Raw genomic sequence first — 16,629 nt, 5'->3', positions numbered from 1 at the left:
GATTTTTGCTGAAATTGTGACCCCGGAGTTTGGGGTTTTCTTCAAAAAAATATTTTCCGCCGGTTAAGTTGCTGAGGGCTGATTTCTTGTCCTGTAATAAAAAGCCTTCTGTTTCGACTGAAAAACCTTTCAGGGGAGCATTTGCAAGCATTTGGCACCATTTTTGAGTGAATTGCCAAAAATCAGAATTTTGCTGAAATTGTGACCCCGGGGCTTAGGGATTTTTTCAAAAAAATCTTTTTCCACCGGTTAAGTTGCTGAGCGCTGATTTCTTGTCCTGTGATAAAAAGCCTTCTGTTTCGACTGCGAAGCCTTGCAGGGGAGCATTTGCAAGCATTTGGCACCATTTTTGAGTGAATTGCCAAAAGTCAGATTTTTGCTGAAATTGTGACCCCGGGGCTTAGGGATTTTTTCAAAAAAATCTTTTTCCACCGGTTAAGTTGCTGAGGGCTGATTTCTTGTCCTGTGATAAAAAGCTTTCTGTTTCGACCGAAAAACCTTTCAGGGGAGCATTTGCAAGCATTTGGCACCATTTTTGAGTGAATTGCCAAAAGTCAGATTTTTGCTGAAATTGTGACCCCGGAGTTTGGGGTTTTCTTCAAAAAAATATTTTCCGCCGGTTAAGTTGCTGAGGGCTGATTTCTTGTCCTGTAATAAAAAGCCTTCTGTTTCGACTGAAAAACCTTTCAGGGGAGCATTTGCAAGCATTTGGCACCATTTTTGAGTGAATTGCCAAAAATCAGAATTTTGCTGAAATTGTGACCCCGGGGCTTAGGGATTTTTTGAAAAAAATCTTTTTCCACCGGTTAAGTTGCTGAGCGCTGATTTCTTGTCCTGTGATAAAAAGCCTTCTGTTTCGACTGCGAAGCCTTGCAGGGGAGCATTTGCAAGCGTTTTGCACCATTTTTGAGTGAATTGCCAAAAGTCAGATTTTTCCTGAAATTCTGACCCCGGGGCTTAGGGATTTTTTCAAAAAAATATTTTCCGCCGGTTAAGTTGCTGAGCGCTGATTTCTTGTCCTGTGATAATAAGCCTTCTTTTTCGACTGCCCAACCTTTCAGGGGAGCATTTGCAAGCGTTTTGCACCGTTTTTGAGTCAATTGCCAAAAGTCAGATTTTTCCTGAAATTCTGACCCCGGGGCTTAGGGATTTTTTCAAAAAAATATTTTTCCGCCGGTTAAGTTGTTGACGGCTGATTTCTTGTCCTGTGATAAAAAGCCTTCTGTTTCGACTGCCCAACCTTTCAGAGGAGCATTTGCAAGCGTTTGGCACCATTTTTGAGTGAATTGCCAAAAGTCAGATTTTTGCTGAAATTGTGATCCCGGGGCTTGGGGATTTCTTCAAAAAAATCTTTCTCCACCGGTTAAGTTGTTAAGGGCTGATTTCTTGTCCTGTGATAAAAAGCCTTCTGTTTCGACTGCAAAGCCTTTCAGGGGAGCATTTGCAAGCGTTTTGCACCATTTTTGAGTGAATAGCCAAAAGTCAGATTTTTGCTGAAATTGTGACCCCGGGGCTTAGGGATTTTTTCAAAAAAATATTTTTCCGCCGGTTAAGTTGTTGAGGGCTGATTTCTTGTCCTGTGATAAAAAGCCTTCTGTTTCGACTGCCTAACAGTTCAGGAGAGCATTTGCAAGCGTTTGGCACCATTTTTGAGTGAATTGCCAAAAGTCAGATTTTTGCTGAAATTGTGACCCCGGGGCTAAGGGATTTTTTCACAAAAATATTTTCCGCCGGTTAAGTTGCTGAGGGCTGATTTCTTGTCCTGTGATAAAAAGCTTTCTGTTTCGACTGAAAAACCTTTCAGGGGAGCATTTGCAAGCATTTGGCACCATTTTTGAGTGAATAGCCAAAAGTCAGAATTTTGCTGAAATTGTGACCCCGGGGCTTAGGGATTTTTTCAAAAAAATATTTTCCGCCGGTTAAGTTGCTGAGGGCTGATTTCTTGTCCTGTGATAAAAAGCCTTCTTTTTCGACTGCCCAACCTTTCAGGGGAGCATTTGCAAGCGTTTTGCACAATTTTTGAGTGAATTGCCAAAAGTCAGATTTTTCCTGAAATTGTGACCCCGGGGCTAAGGGATTTTTTCACAAAAATATTTTCCGCCGGTTAAGTTGCTGAGGGCTGATTTCTTGTCCTGTGATAAAAAGCTTTCTGTTTCGACTGAAAAACCTTTCAGGGGAGCATTTGCAAGCATTTGGCACCATTTTTGAGTGAATAGCCAAAAGTCAGAATTTTGCTGAAATTGTGACCCCGGGGCTTAGGGATTTTTTCAAAAAAATATTTTCCGCCGGTTAAGTTGCTGAGGGCTGATTTCTTGTCCTGTGATAAAAAGCCTTCTTTTTCGACTGCCCAACCTTTCAGGGGAGCATTTGCAAGCGTTTTGCACCATTTTTGAGTGAATTGCCAAAAGTCAGATTTTTCCTGAAATTCTGACCCCGGGGCTGAGGGATTTTTTCAAAAAAATATTTTTCCGCCGGTTAAGTTGTTGACGGCTGATTTCTTGTCCTGTGATAAAAAGCCTTCTGTTTCGACTGCCCAACCTTTCAGAGGAGCATTTGCAATCGTTTTGCACCATTTTTGAGTGAATTGCCAAAAGTCAGATTTTTCCGGAAATTCTGACCCCGGGGCTAAGGGATTTTTTCACAAAAATATTTTCCGCCGGTTAAGTTGCTGAGGGCTGATTTCTTGTCCTGTGATAAAAAGCTTTCTGTTTCGACTGAAAAACCTTTCAGGGGAGCATTTGCAAGCATTTGGCACCATTTTTGAGTGAATTGCCAAAGGTCAGATTTTTGCTGAAATTGTGACCCCGGGGCTTAGTGATTTTTTCAAAAAAATATTTTCCGCCGGTTAAGTTGCTGAGGGCTGATTTCTTGTCCTGTGATAAAAAGCCTTCTGTTTCGACTGCCAAACCTTTGAGGAGAGCATTTGCAACTGTTTTCCACCATTTTTGAGTGAATAGCCAAAAGTCAGATTTTTGCTGAAATTGTGACCCCGGGCCTTAGGGATTTTTTCAAAAAAATATTTTCCCCCGGTTAAGTTGCTGAGGGCTGATTTCTTGTCCTGTGATAAAAAGCCTTCTGTTTCGACTGCCTAACCTTTCAGGGGAGCATTTGCAAGCATTTAGCACCATTTTTGAGTGAATTGCCAAAAGTCAGAATTTTGCTGAAATTGTGACCCCGGGGCTTAGGGATTTTTTGAAAAAAATCTTTTTCCACCGGTTAAGTTGCTGAGCGCTGATTTCTTGTCCTGTGATAAAAAGCCTTCTGTTTCGACTGCGAAGCCTTGCAGGGGAGCATTTGCAAGCGTTTTGCACCATTTTTGAGTGAATTGCCAAAAGTCAGATTTTTGCTGAAATTGTGACCCCGGAGTTTGGGGTTTTCTTCAAAAAAATATTTTCTGCCAGTTAAGTTGCTGAGGGCTGATTTCTTGTCCTGTGATAAAAAGCCTTCTGTTTCGACTGAAAAACCTTTCAGGGGAGCATTTGCATGCGTTTTGCACCATTTTTGAGTGAATTGCCAAAAGTCAGATTTTTTGCTGAAATTGTGACCCCGGGCCTTAGGGATTTTTTCAAAAAAATATTTTCCGCCGGTTAAGTTGCTGAGGGCTGATTTCTTGTCCTGTGATAAAAAGCCTTCTGTTTCGACTGCCAAACCTTTGAGGAGAGCATATGCAACTGTTTTGCACCATTTTTGAGTGAATAGCCAAAAGTCAAAATTTTGCTGAAATTGTGACCCCGGGCCTTAGGGATTTTTTCAAAAAAATATTTTCTGCCGGTTAAGTTGCTGAGGGCTGATTTCTTGTCCTGTAATAAAAAGCCTTCTGTTTCGACTGAAAAACCTTTCAGGGGAGCATTTGCAAGCATTTGGCACCATTTTTGAGTGAATTGCCAAAAATCAGAATTTTGCTGAAATTGTGACCCTGGGGCTTAGGGATTTTTTGAAAAAAATCTTTTTCCACCGGTTAAGTTGCTGAGCGCTGATTTCTTGTCCTGTGATAAAAAGCCTTCTGTTTCGACTGCGAAGCCTTGCAGGGGAGCATTTGCAAGCGTTTTGCACCATTTTTGAGTGAATTGCCAAAAGTCAGATTTTTGCTGAAATTGTGACCCCGGGGCTTAGGGATTTTTTCAAAAAAATCTTTTTCCACCGGTTAAGTTGCTGAGGGCTGATTTCTTGTCCTGTGATAAAAAGCTTTCTGTTTCGACCGAAAAACCTTTCAGGGGAGCATTTGCAAGCATTTGGCACCATTTTTGAGTGAATTGCCAAAAGTCAGATTTTTGCTGAAATTGTGACCCCGGAGTTTGGGGTTTTCTTCAAAAAAATATTTTCCGCCGGTTAAGTTGCTGAGGGCTGATTTCTTGTCCTGTAATAAAAAGCCTTCTATTTCGACTGAAAAACCTTTCAGGGGAGCATTTGCAAGCATTTGGCACCATTTTTGAGTGAATTGCCAAAAATCAGAATTTTGCTGAAATTGTGACCCCGGGGCTTAGGGATTTTTTGAAAAAAATCTTTTTCCACCGGTTAAGTTGCTGAGCGCTGATTTCTTGTCCTGTGATAAAAAGCCTTCTGTTTCGACTGCGAAGCCTTGCAGGGGAGCATTTGCAAGCGTTTTGCACCATTTTTGAGTGAATTGCCAAAAGTCAGATTTTTGCTGAAATTGTGACCCCGGGGCTTAGGGATTTTTTCAAAAAAATCTTTTTCCACCGGTTAAGTTGCTGAGGGCTGATTTCTTGTCCTGTGATAAAAAGCTTTCTGTTTCGACCGAAAAACCTTTCAGGGGAGCATTTGCAAGCATTTGGCACCATTTTTGAGTGAATTGCCAAAAGTCAGATTTTTGCTGAAATTGTGACCCCGGAGTTTGGGGTTTTCTTCAAAAAAATATTTTCCGCCGGTTAAGTTGCTGAGGGCTGATTTCTTGTCCTGTAATAAAAAGCCTTCTGTTTCGACTGAAAAACCTTTCAGGGGAGCATTTGCAAGCATTTGGCACCATTTTTGAGTGAATTGCCAAAAATCAGAATTTTGCTGAAATTGTGACCCCGGGGCTTAGGGATTTTTTCAAAAAAATCTTTTTCCACCGGTTAAGTTGCTGAGCGCTGATTTCTTGTCCTGTGATAAAAAGCCTTCTGTTTCGACTGCGAAGCCTTGCAGGGGAGCATTTGCAAGCATTTGGCACCATTTTTGAGTGAATTGCCAAAAGTCAGATTTTTGCTGAAATTGTGACCCCGGGGCTTAGGGATTTTTTCAAAAAAATCTTTTTCCACCGGTTAAGTTGCTGAGGGCTGATTTCTTGTCCTGTGATAAAAAGCTTTCTGTTTCGACCGAAAAACCTTTCAGGGGAGCATTTGCAAGCATTTGGCACCATTTTTGAGTGAATTGCCAAAAGTCAGATTTTTGCTGAAATTGTGACCCCGGAGTTTGGGGTTTTCTTCAAAAAAATATTTTCCGCCGGTTAAGTTGCTGAGGGCTGATTTCTTGTCCTGTAATAAAAAGCCTTCTGTTTCGACTGAAAAACCTTTCAGGGGAGCATTTGCAAGCATTTGGCACCATTTTTGAGTGAATTGCCAAAAATCAGAATTTTGCTGAAATTGTGACCCCGGGGCTTAGGGATTTTTTGAAAAAAATCTTTTTCCACCGGTTAAGTTGCTGAGCGCTGATTTCTTGTCCTGTGATAAAAAGCCTTCTGTTTCGACTGCGAAGCCTTGCAGGGGAGCATTTGCAAGCGTTTTGCACCATTTTTGAGTGAATTGCCAAAAGTCAGATTTTTGCTGAAATTGTGACCCCGGGGCTTAGGGATTTTTTCAAAAAAATCTTTTTCCACCGGTTAAGTTGCTGAGGGCTGATTTCTTGTCCTGTGATAAAAAGCTTTCTGTTTCGACCGAAAAACCTTTCAGGGGAGCATTTGCAAGCATTTGGCACCATTTTTGAGTGAATTGCCAAAAGTCAGATTTTTGCTGAAATTGTGACCCCGGAGTTTGGGGTTTTCTTCAAAAAAATATTTTCCGCCGGTTAAGTTGCTGAGGGCTGATTTCTTGTCCTGTGATAAAAAGCCTTCTGTTTCGACTGAAAAACCTTTCAGGGGAGCATTTGCAAGCATTTGGCACCATTTTTGAGTGAATTGCCAAAAGTCAGAATTTTGCTGACATTGTGACCCGGGGGCTTAGGGATTTTTTCAAAAAAATCTTTTTCCGCCGGTTAAGTTGCTGAGGGCTGATTTCTTGTCCTGTGATAAAAAGCCTTCTGTTTCGACTGCCTAACCTTTCAGGAGAGCATTTGCAAGCGTTTGGCACCATTTTTGAGTGAATTGCCAAAAGTCAGATTTTTGCTGAAATTGTGAGCCCGGGGCTTAGGGATTTTTTCAAAAAAATATTTTCCGCCGGTTAAGTTGCTGAGGGCTGATTTCTTGTCCTGTGATAAAAAGCCTTCTGTTTCGACTGAAAAACCTTTCAGGGGAGCATTTGCAAGCATTTGGCACCATTTTTGAGTGAATAGCCAAAAGTCAGATTTTTGCTGAAATTGTGATCCCGGAGTTTGGGGTTTTCTTCAAAAAAATATTTTCCGCCGGTTAAGTTGCTGAGGGCTGATTTCTTGTCCTGTGATAAAAAGCCTTCTGTTTCGACTGCCAAACCTTTGAGGAGAGCATATGCAACTGTTTTGCACCATTTTTGAGTGAATAGCCAAAAGTCAAAATTTTGCTGAAATTGTGACCCCGGGCCTTAGGGATTTTTTCAAAAAAATATTTTCCGCCGGTTAAGTTGCTGAGGGCTGATTTCTTGTCCTGTAATAAAAAGCCTTCTGTTTCGACTGAAAAACCTTTCAGGGGAGCATTTGCAAGCATTTGGCACCATTTTTGAGTGAATTGCCAAAAATCAGAATTTTGCTGAAATTGTGACCCCGGGGCTTAGGGATTTTTTCAAAAAAATCTTTTTCCACCGGTTAAGTTGCTGAGCGCTGATTTCTTGTCCTGTGATAAAAAGCCTTCTGTTTCGACTGCGAAGCCTTGCAGGGGAGCATTTGCAAGCGTTTTGCACCATTTTTGAGTGAATTGCCAAAAGTCAGATTTTTGCTGAAATTGTGACCCCGGGGCTTAGGGATTTTTTCAAAAAAATCTTTTTCCACCGGTTAAGTTGCTGAGGGCTGATTTCTTGTCCTGTGATAAAAAGCTTTCTGTTTCGACCGAAAAACCTTTCAGGGGAGCATTTGCAAGCATTTGGCACCATTTTTGAGTGAATTGCCAAAAGTCAGATTTTTGCTGAAATTGTGACCCCGGAGTTTGGGGTTTTCTTCAAAAAAATATTTTCCGCCGGTTAAGTTGCTGAGGGCTGATTTCTTGTCCTGTAATAATAAGCCTTCTGTTTCGACTGAAAAACCTTTCAGGGGAGCATTTGCAAGCATTTGGCACCATTTTTGAGTGAATTGCCAAAAATCAGAATTTTGCTGAAATTGTGACCCCGGGGCTTAGGGATTTTTTGAAAAAAAACTTTTTCCTCCGGTTAAGTTGCTGAGCGCTGATTTCTTGTCCTGTGATAAAAAGCCTTCTGTTTCGACTGCGAAGCCTTGCAGGGGAGCATTTGCAAGCGTTTTGCACCATTTTTGAGTGAATTGCCAAAAGTCAGATTTTTGCTGAAATTGTGACCCCGGGGCTTAGGGATTTTTTCAAAAAAATCTTTTTCCACCGGTTAAGTTGCTGAGGGCTGATTTCTTGTCCTGTGATAAAAAGCTTTCTGTTTCGACCGAAAAACCTTTCAGGGGAGCATTTGCAAGCATTTGGCACCATTTTTGAGTGAATTGCCAAAAGTCAGATTTTTGCTGAAATTGTGACCCCGGAGTTTGGGGTTTTCTTCAAAAAAATATTTTCCGCCGGTTAAGTTGCTGAGGGCTGATTTCTTGTCCTGTGATAAAAAGCCTTCTGTTTCGACTGAAAAACCTTTCAGGGGAGCATTTGCAAGCGTTTTGCACCATTTTTGAGTGAATTGCCAAAAGTCAGAATTTTGCTGACATTGTGACCCGGGGGGTTAGGGATTTTTTCAAAAAAATCTTTTTCCGCCGGTTAAGTTGCTGAGGGCTGATTTCTTGTCCTGTGATAAAAAGCCTTCTGTTTCGACTGCCTAACCTTTCAGGAGAGCATTTGCAAGCGTTTGGCACCATTTTTGAGTGAATTGCCAAAAGTCAGATTTTTGCTGAAATTGTGAGCCCGGGGCTTAGGGATTTTTTCAAAAAAATATTTTCCGCCGGTTAAGTTGCTGAGGGCTGATTTCTTGTCCTGTGATAAAAAGCCTTCTGTTTCGACTGAAAAACCTTTCAGGGGAGCATTTGCAAGCATTTGGCACCATTTTTGAGTGAATAGCCAAAAGTCAGATTTTTGCTGAAATTGTGACCCCGGAGTTTGGGGTTTTCTTCAAAAAAATATTTTCCGCCGGTTAAGTTGCTGAGGGCTGATTTCTTGTCCTGTGATAAAAAGCCTTCTGTTTCGACTGCCTAACCTTTCAGGAGAGCATTTGCAAGCGTTTGGCACCATTTTTGAGTGAATTGCCAAAAGTCAGATTTTTGCTGAAATTGTGACCCCGGGGCTTAGGGATTTTTTCAAAAAAATATTTTCCGCCGGTTAAGTTGCTGAGGGCTGATTTCTTGTCCTGTGATAAAAAGCCTTCTGTTTCGACTGAAAAACCTTTCAGGGGAGCATTTGCAAGCATTTGGCACCATTTTTGAGTGAATAGCCAAAAGTCAGATTTTTGCGGAAATTGTGACCCCGGGGCTTAGGGATTTTTACAAAAAAATATTTTCCGCCGGTTAAGTTGCTGAGGGCTGATTTCTTGTCCTGTGATAAAAAGCCTTCTGTTTCGACTGAAAAACCTTTCAGGGGAGCATTTGCAAGCGTTTTGCACCATTTTTGAGTGAATTGCCAAAAGTCAGATTTTTGCTGAAATTGTGACCCCGGAGTTTGGGGTTTTCTTCAAAAAAATATTTTCCGCCGGTTAAGTTGCTGAGGGCTGATTTCTTGTCCTGTGATAAAAAGCCTTCTGTTTCGACTGCCAAACCTTTGAGGAGAGCATATGCAACTGTTTTGCACCATTTTTGAGTGAATTGCCTAAAGTCTTATTTTTGCTGAAATTGTGACCCCGGGGCTTAGGGATTTTTTCAAAAAAATCTTTTTCCACCGGTTAAGTTGCTGAGCGCTAATTTCTTGTCCTGTGATAAAAAGCCTTCTGTTTCGACTGCGAAGCCTTTCAGGGGAGCATTTGCAAGCGTTTTGCACCATTTTTGAGTGAATTGCCAAAAGTCATATTTTTGCTCAAATTGTGACCCGGGGGCTTAGGGATTTTTTCAAAAAAATATTTTCCGCAGGTTAAGTTGCTGAGGGCTGACTTCTTGTCCTGTGATAAAAAGCCTTCTGTTTCGACTGAAAAACCTTTCAGGGGAGCATTTGCAAGCATTTGGCACCATTTTTGAGTGAATAGCCAAAAGTCAGATTTTTGCTGAAATTGTGACCCCGGGGCTTAGGGATTTTTTCAAAAAAATATTTTCCGCCGGTTAAGTTGCTGAGGACTGATTTCTTGTCCTGTGATAAAAAGCCTTCTGTTTCGACTGCCAAACCGTTGAGGAGAGCATTTGCAACTGTATTCCACCATTTTTGAGTGAATAGCCAAAAGTCAGATTTTTGCTGAAATTGTGACCCCGGGGCTTAGGGATTTTTTCAAAAAAATATTTTCCGCCGGTTAAGTTGCTGAGGGCTGATTTCTTGTCCTGTGATAAAAAGCCTTCTGTTTCGACTGAAAAAGCTTTCAGGAGAGCATTTGCAAGCGTTTTGCACCATTTTTGAGTGAATAGCCAAAAGTCAGATTTTTGCTGAAATTGTGACCCCGGGGCTTAGGGATTTTTTCAAAAAAATATTTTCCACCGGTTAAGTTGCTAAGGGCTGATTTCTTGTCCTGTGATAAAAAGCCTTCTGTTTCGACTGCCTAACCTTTCAGGAGAGCATTTGCAAGCATTTGGCACCATTTTTGAGTGAATTGCCAAAGGTCAGATTTTTCCTGAAATTGTGACCCCGGGCCTTAGGGATTTTTTCAAAAAAATATTTTCCGCCGGTTAAGTTGCTGAGGGCTGATTTCTTGTCCTGTGATAAAAAGCCTTCTGTTTCGACTGCCAAACCGTTGAGGAGAGCATTTGCAACTGTTTTCCACCATTTTTGAGTGAATAGCCAAAAGTCAGATTTTTGCTGAAATTGTGACCCCGGGGCTTAGGGATTTTTTCAAAAAAATATTTTCCGCCGGTTAAGTTGCTGAGGGCTGATTTCTTGTCCTGTGATAAAAAGCCTTCTGTTTCGACTGCCTAACCTTTCAGGAGAGCATTTGCAAGCGTTTTGCACCATTTTTGAGTGAATAGCCAAAAGTCAGATTTTTGCTGAAATTGTGACCCCGGGGCTTAGGGATTTTTTCAAAAAAATATTTTCCGCCGGTTAAGTTGCTAAGGGCTGATTTCTTGTCCTGTGATAAAAAGCCTTCTGTTTCGACTGCCAAACCTTTGAGGAGAGCATTTGCAAGCGTTTGGCACCATTTTTGAGTGAATTGCCAAAAGTCAGATTTTTGTTGAAATTGTGACCCCTGGGCTTAGGGATTTTTTCAAAAAAAATATTTTCCGCCGGTTAAGTTGCTGAGGGCTGATTTCTTGTCCTGTGATAAAAAGCCTTCTGTTTCGACTGAAAAACCTTTCAGGGGAGCATTTGCAAGCATTTGGCACCATTTTTGAGTGAATTGCCAAAAGTCAGATTTTTGCTGAAATTGTGACCCCGGGGCTTAGGGATTTTTTCAAAAAAATATTTTCCGCCGGATAAGTTGCTGAGGACTGATTTCTTGTCCTGTGATAAAAAGCCTTCTGTTTCGACTGCGAAGCCTTTCGGGGGAGCATTTGCAAACGTTTTGCACCATTTTTGAGTGAATAGCCAAAAGTCAGATTTTTGCTGAAATTGTGACCCCGGGGCTTAGGGATTTTTTCAAAAAAATGTTTTTCCACCGGTTAAGTTGTTGAGGGCTGATTTCTTGTCCTGTGATAAAAAGCCTTCTGTTTCGACTGCGAAACCTTTCAGGGGAGCATTTGCAAGCGTTTTGCACCATTTTTGAGTGAATTGCCAAAAGTCAGATTTTTGCTGAAATTGTGACCCCGGGGCTTAGGGATTTTTTCAAAAAAATCTTTTTCCACCGGTTAAGTTGCTGAGCGCTGATTTCTTGTCCTGTGATAAAAAGCCTTCTGTTTCGACTGCGAAGCCTTTCAGGGGAGTATTTTCAAGCGTTTTGCACCATTTTTGAGTGAATTGCCAAAAGTCAGATTTTTGCTCAAATTGTTACCCGGGGGCTTAGGGATTTTTTCAAAAAAATATTTTTCCACCGGTTAAGTTGCTGAGCGCTGATTTCTTGTCCTGTGATAAAAAGCCTTCTGTTTCGACTGAAAAACCTTTCAGGGGAGCATTTGCAAGCATTTGGCACCATTTTTGAGTGAATTGCCAAAGGTCAGATTTTTGCTGAAATTGTGACCCCGGGCCTTAGGGATTTTTTCAAAAAAATATTTTCCGCCGGTTAAGTTGCTGAGGGCTGATTTCTTGTCCTGTGATAAAAAGCCTTCTGTTTCGACTGCCAAAGCTTTGAGGAGAGCATTTGCAACTGTTTTGCACCATTTTTGAGTGAATAGCCAAAAGTCAAAATTTTGCTGAAATTGTGACCCCGGGCCTTAGGGATTTTTTCAAAAAAATATTTTCCGCCGGTTAAGTTGCTGAGGGCTGATTTCTTGTCCTGTAATAAAAAGCCTTCTGTTTCGACTGAAAAACCTTTCAGGGGAGCATTTGCAAGCATTTGGCACCATTTTTGAGTGAATTGCCAAAAATCAGAATTTTGCTGAAATTGTGACCCCGGGGCTTAGGGATTTTTTCAAAAAAATATTTTTCCGCCGGTTAAGTTGTTGAGGGCTGATTTCTTGTCCTGTGATAAAAAGCCTTCTGTTTCGACTGCCTAACCTTTCAGGAGAGCATTTGCAAGCATTTGGCACCATTTTTGAGTGAATTGCCAAAGGTCAGATTTTTCCTGAAATTGTGACCCCGGGCCTTAGGGATTTTTTCAAAAAAATATTTTCCGCCGGTTAAGTTGCTGAGGGCTGATTTCTTGTCCTGTGATAAAAAGCCTTCTGTTTCGACTGCCAAACCGTTGAGGAGAGCATTTGCAACTGTTTTGCACCATTTTTGAGTGAATAGCCAAAAGTCAGATTTTTGCTGAAATTGTGACCCTGGGGCTTAGGGATTTTTTCAAAAAAATATTTTCCGCCGGTTAAGTTGCTGAGGGCTGATTTCTTGTCCTGTGATAAAAAGCCTTCTGTTTCGACTGAAAAAGCTTTCAGGAGAGCATTTGCAAGCGTTTTGCACCATTTTTGAGTGAATAGCCAAAAGTCAGAATTTTGCTGAAATTGTGACCCGGGGGCTTAGGGATTTTTTCAAAAAAATATTTTCCGCCGGTTAAGTTGCTAAGGGCTGATTTCTTGTCTTGTGATAAAAAGCCTTCTGTTTCGACTGCCAAACCTTTGAGGAGAGCATTTGCAAGCGTTTGGCACCATTTTTGAGTGAATTGCCAAAAGTCAGATTTTTGTTGAAATTGTGACCCCTGGGCTTAGGGATTTTTTCAAAAAAAATATTTTCCGCCGGTTAAGTTGCTGAGGGCTGATTTCTTGTCCTGTGATAAAAAGCCTTCTGTTTCGACTGAAAAACCTTTCAGGGGAGCATTTGCAAGCATTTGGCACCATTTTTGAGTGAATTGCCAAAAGTCAGATTTTTGCTGAAATTGTGACCCCGGGGCTTAGGGATTTTTTCAAAAAAATATTTTCCGCCGGTTAAGTTGCTGAGGACTGATTTCTTGTCCTGTGATAAAAAGCCTTCTGTTTCGACTGCCTAACCATTCAGGAGAGCATTTGCAAACGTTTTGCACCATTTTTCAGTGAATAGCCAAAAGTCAGATTTTTGCTGAAATTGTGACCCCGGGGCTTAGGGATTTTTTCAAAAAAATATTTTCCGCCGGTTAAGTTGCTAAGGGCTGATTTCTTGTCTTGTGATAAAAAGCCTTCTGTTTCGACTGCCAAACCTTTGAGGAGAGCATTTGCAAGCGTTTGGCACCATTTTTGAGTGAATTGCCAAAAGTCAGATTTTTGTTGAAATTGTGACCCCTGGGCTTAGGGATTTTTTCAAAAAAAATATTTTCCGCCGGTTAAGTTGCTGAGGGCTGATTTCTTGTCCTGTGATAAAAAGCCTTCTGTTTCGACTGAAAAACCTTTCAGGGGAGCATTTGCAAGCATTTGGCACCATTTTTGAGTGAATTGCCAAAAGTCAGATTTTTGCTGAAATTGTGACCCCGGGGCTTAGGGATTTTTTCAAAAAAATATTTTCCGCCGGTTAAGTTGCTGAGGGCTGATTTCTTGTCCTGTGATAAAAAGCCTTCTGTTTCGACTGAAAAACCTTTCAGGGGAGCATTTGCAAACGTTTTGCACCATTTTTCAGTGAATAGCCAAAAGTCAGATTTTTGCTGAAATTGTGACCCCGGGGCTTAGGGATTTTTTCAAAAAAATATTTTTCCACCGGTTAAGTTGTTGAGCGCTGATTTCTTGTCCTGTGATAAAAAGCCTTCTGTTTCGACTGCGAAGCCTTTCAGGGGAGCATTTTCAAGCGTTTTGCACCATTTTTGAGTGAATTGCCAAAAGTCAGATTTTTGCTGAAATTGTGACCCCGGGGCTTAGGGATTTTTTCAAAAAAATCTTTTTCCACCGGTTAAGTTGCTGAGGGCTGATTTCTTGTCCTGTGATAAAAAGCCTTCTGTTTCGACTGAAAAACCTTTCAGGGGAGCATTTGCAAGCATTTGGCACCATTTTTGAGTGAATAGCCAAAAGTCAGATTTTTGCTGAAATTGTGACCCCGGGGCTTAGGGATTTTTTCAAAAAAATATTTTTCCGCCGGTTAAGTTGTTGAGGGCTGATTTCTTCTCCTGTGATAAAAAGCCTTCTGTTTCGACTGCGAAGCCTTTCAGGGGAGCATTTGCAAGCATTTGGCACCATTTTTGAGTGAATAACCAAAAGTCAGATTTTTGCTGAAATTGTGACCCCGGGGCTTAGGGATTTTTTCAAAAAAATATTTTCCGCCGGTTAAGTTGTTGAGGGCTGATTTCTTGTCCTGTGATAAAAAGCCTTCTGTTTCGACTGCCTAACCTTTCAGGAGAGCATTTGCAAGCATTTGGAACCATTTTTGAGTGAATTGCCAAAGGTCAGATTTTTGCTGAAATTGTGACCCCGGACCTTAGGGATTTTTTCAAAAAAATATTTTCCGCCGGTTAAGTTGCTGAGGGCTGATTTCTTGTCCTGTGATAAAAAGCCTTCTGTTTCGACTGCCAAACCTTTGAGGAGAACATTTGCAACTGTTTTGCACCATTTTTGAGTGAATAGCCAAAAGTCAGATTTTTGTTGAAATTGTGACCCGGGGGCTTAGGGATTTTTTCAAAAAAATATTTTCCGCCGGTTAAGTTGCTGAGGGCTAATTTCTTGTCCTGTGATAAAAAGCCTTCTGTTTCGACTGCGAAGCCTTTCAGGGGAGCATTTGCAAGCATTTGACACCATTTTTGAGTGAATTGCCAAAAGTCAGAATTTTGCTGAAATTGTGACCCCGGGGCTTAGGGATTTTTTCAAAAAAATATTTTCCGCCGGTTAAGTTGCTGAGGGCTGATTTCTTCTCCTGTGATAAAAACCCTTCTATTTCGACTGAAAAACCTTTCAGGGGAGCATTTGCAATCATTTGACACCATTTTTGAGTGAATTGCCAAAAGTCAGAATTTTGCTGAAATTGTGACCCCGGGGCTTAGGGATTTTTTCAAAAAAATCTTTTTCTGCCGGTTAAGTTGCTGAGCGCTGATTTCTTGTCCTGTGATAAAAAGCCTTCTGTTTCGCCTGCGAAGCCTTTCAGGGGAGCATTTGCAAGCGTTTTGCCCCATTTTTGAGTGAATTGCGAAAAGTCAGATTTTTGCTGAAATTGTGACCCCGGGGCTTAGGGATATTTTCAAAAAAATATTTTCCGCCGGTTAAGTTGCTGAGGGCTGTTTTCTTGTCCTGTGATAAAAAGCCGTCTGTTTCGACTGCCTAACCTTTCAGGAGAGCATTTGCAACTGTTTTGCACCATTTTTGAGTGAATAGCCAAAAGTCAGAGTTTTGCTGAAATTGAGACCCCGGGGCTTAGGGATTTTTTCAAAATAATATTTTCCGCCGGTTAAGTTGCTGAGGGCTGATTTCTTGTCCTGTGATAAAAAGCCTTCTGTTTCGACTGCGAAGCCTTTCGGGGGAGCATTTGCAAACGTTTTGCACCATTTTTGAGTGAATAGCCAAAAGTCAAAATTTTGCTCAAATTGTGACCCCGGGGCTTAGGGATTTTTTCATAAAAATCTTTTTCCGCCGGTTAAGTTGCTGAGGGCTGATTTCTTGTCCTGTGATAAAAAGCCTTCTGTTTCGACTGAAAAACCTTTCAGGGGAGCATTTGCAAGCATTTGGCACCATTTTTGAGTGAATTGCCAAAAATCAGAATTTTGCTGAAATTGTGACCCCGGGGCTTGGGGATTTCTTCAAAAAAATGTTTCTCCGCCGGTTAAGTTGTTGAGCGCTGATTTCTTGTCTTGTGATAAACAGCCTTCTGTTTCGACTGCGAAGCCTTTCAGGGGAGCATTTGCAAGCGTTTTGCACCATTTTTGAGTGAATTGCCAAAAGTCAGATTTTTGCTGAAATTGTGACCCCGGGGCTTAGGGATATTTTCAAAGAAATATTTTCCGCCGGTTAAGTTGCTGAGGGCTGATTTCTTGTCCTGTGATAAAAAGCCTTCTGTTTCGACTGAAAAACCTTTCAGGGGAGCATTTGCAAGCATTTGGCACCATTTTTGAGTGAATTGCCAAAAATCAGAATTTTGCTGAAATTGTGACCCCGGGGCTTAGGGATTTTTTCAAAAAAATATTTTCCACCGGTTAAGTTGTTGAGGGCTGATTTCTTGTCCTGTGATAAAAAGCCTTCTGTTTCGACTGAAAAACCTTTCAGGGGAGCATTTGCAAGCGTTTTGCACCATTTTTGAGTGAATTGCCAAAAGTCAGAATTTTGCTGAAATTGTGACCCCGGGGCTTAGGGATATTTTCAAAAAAATATTTTCCGCCGGTTAAGTTGCTGAGGGCTGATTTCTTGTCCTGTGATAAAAAGCCTTCTGTTTCGACTGCCTAACCTTTCAGGAGAGCACATGCAAGCGTTTGGCACCATTTTTGAGTGAATTGCCAAAAGTCAGATTTTTGCTGAAATTGTGACCCCGGGGCTTAGGGATTTTTTCAAAAAAATATTTTCTACCGGTTAAGTTGCTGAGGGCTGATTTCTTGTCCTGTGATAAAAAGCCGTCTGTTTCGACTGCCTAACCTTTCAGGAGAGCATGTGCAACTGTTTTGCACCATTTTTGAGTGAATAGCCAAAAGTCAGATTTTTGCTGAAATTGAGACCCGGGGGCTTAGGGATTTTTTCAAAATAATATTTTCCGCCGGTTAAGTTGCTGAGGGCTGATTTCTTGTCCTGTGATAAAAAGCCTTCTGTTTCAACTGCGAAGCC

Source organism: Podarcis raffonei, chromosome 11 (genome assembly GCF_027172205.1).
Source record: "Podarcis raffonei isolate rPodRaf1 chromosome 11, rPodRaf1.pri, whole genome shotgun sequence".
Classification (NCBI taxonomy): Eukaryota; Metazoa; Chordata; class Lepidosauria; order Squamata; family Lacertidae; genus Podarcis; species Podarcis raffonei.
This window is presented reverse-complemented; position numbering follows the sequence as displayed.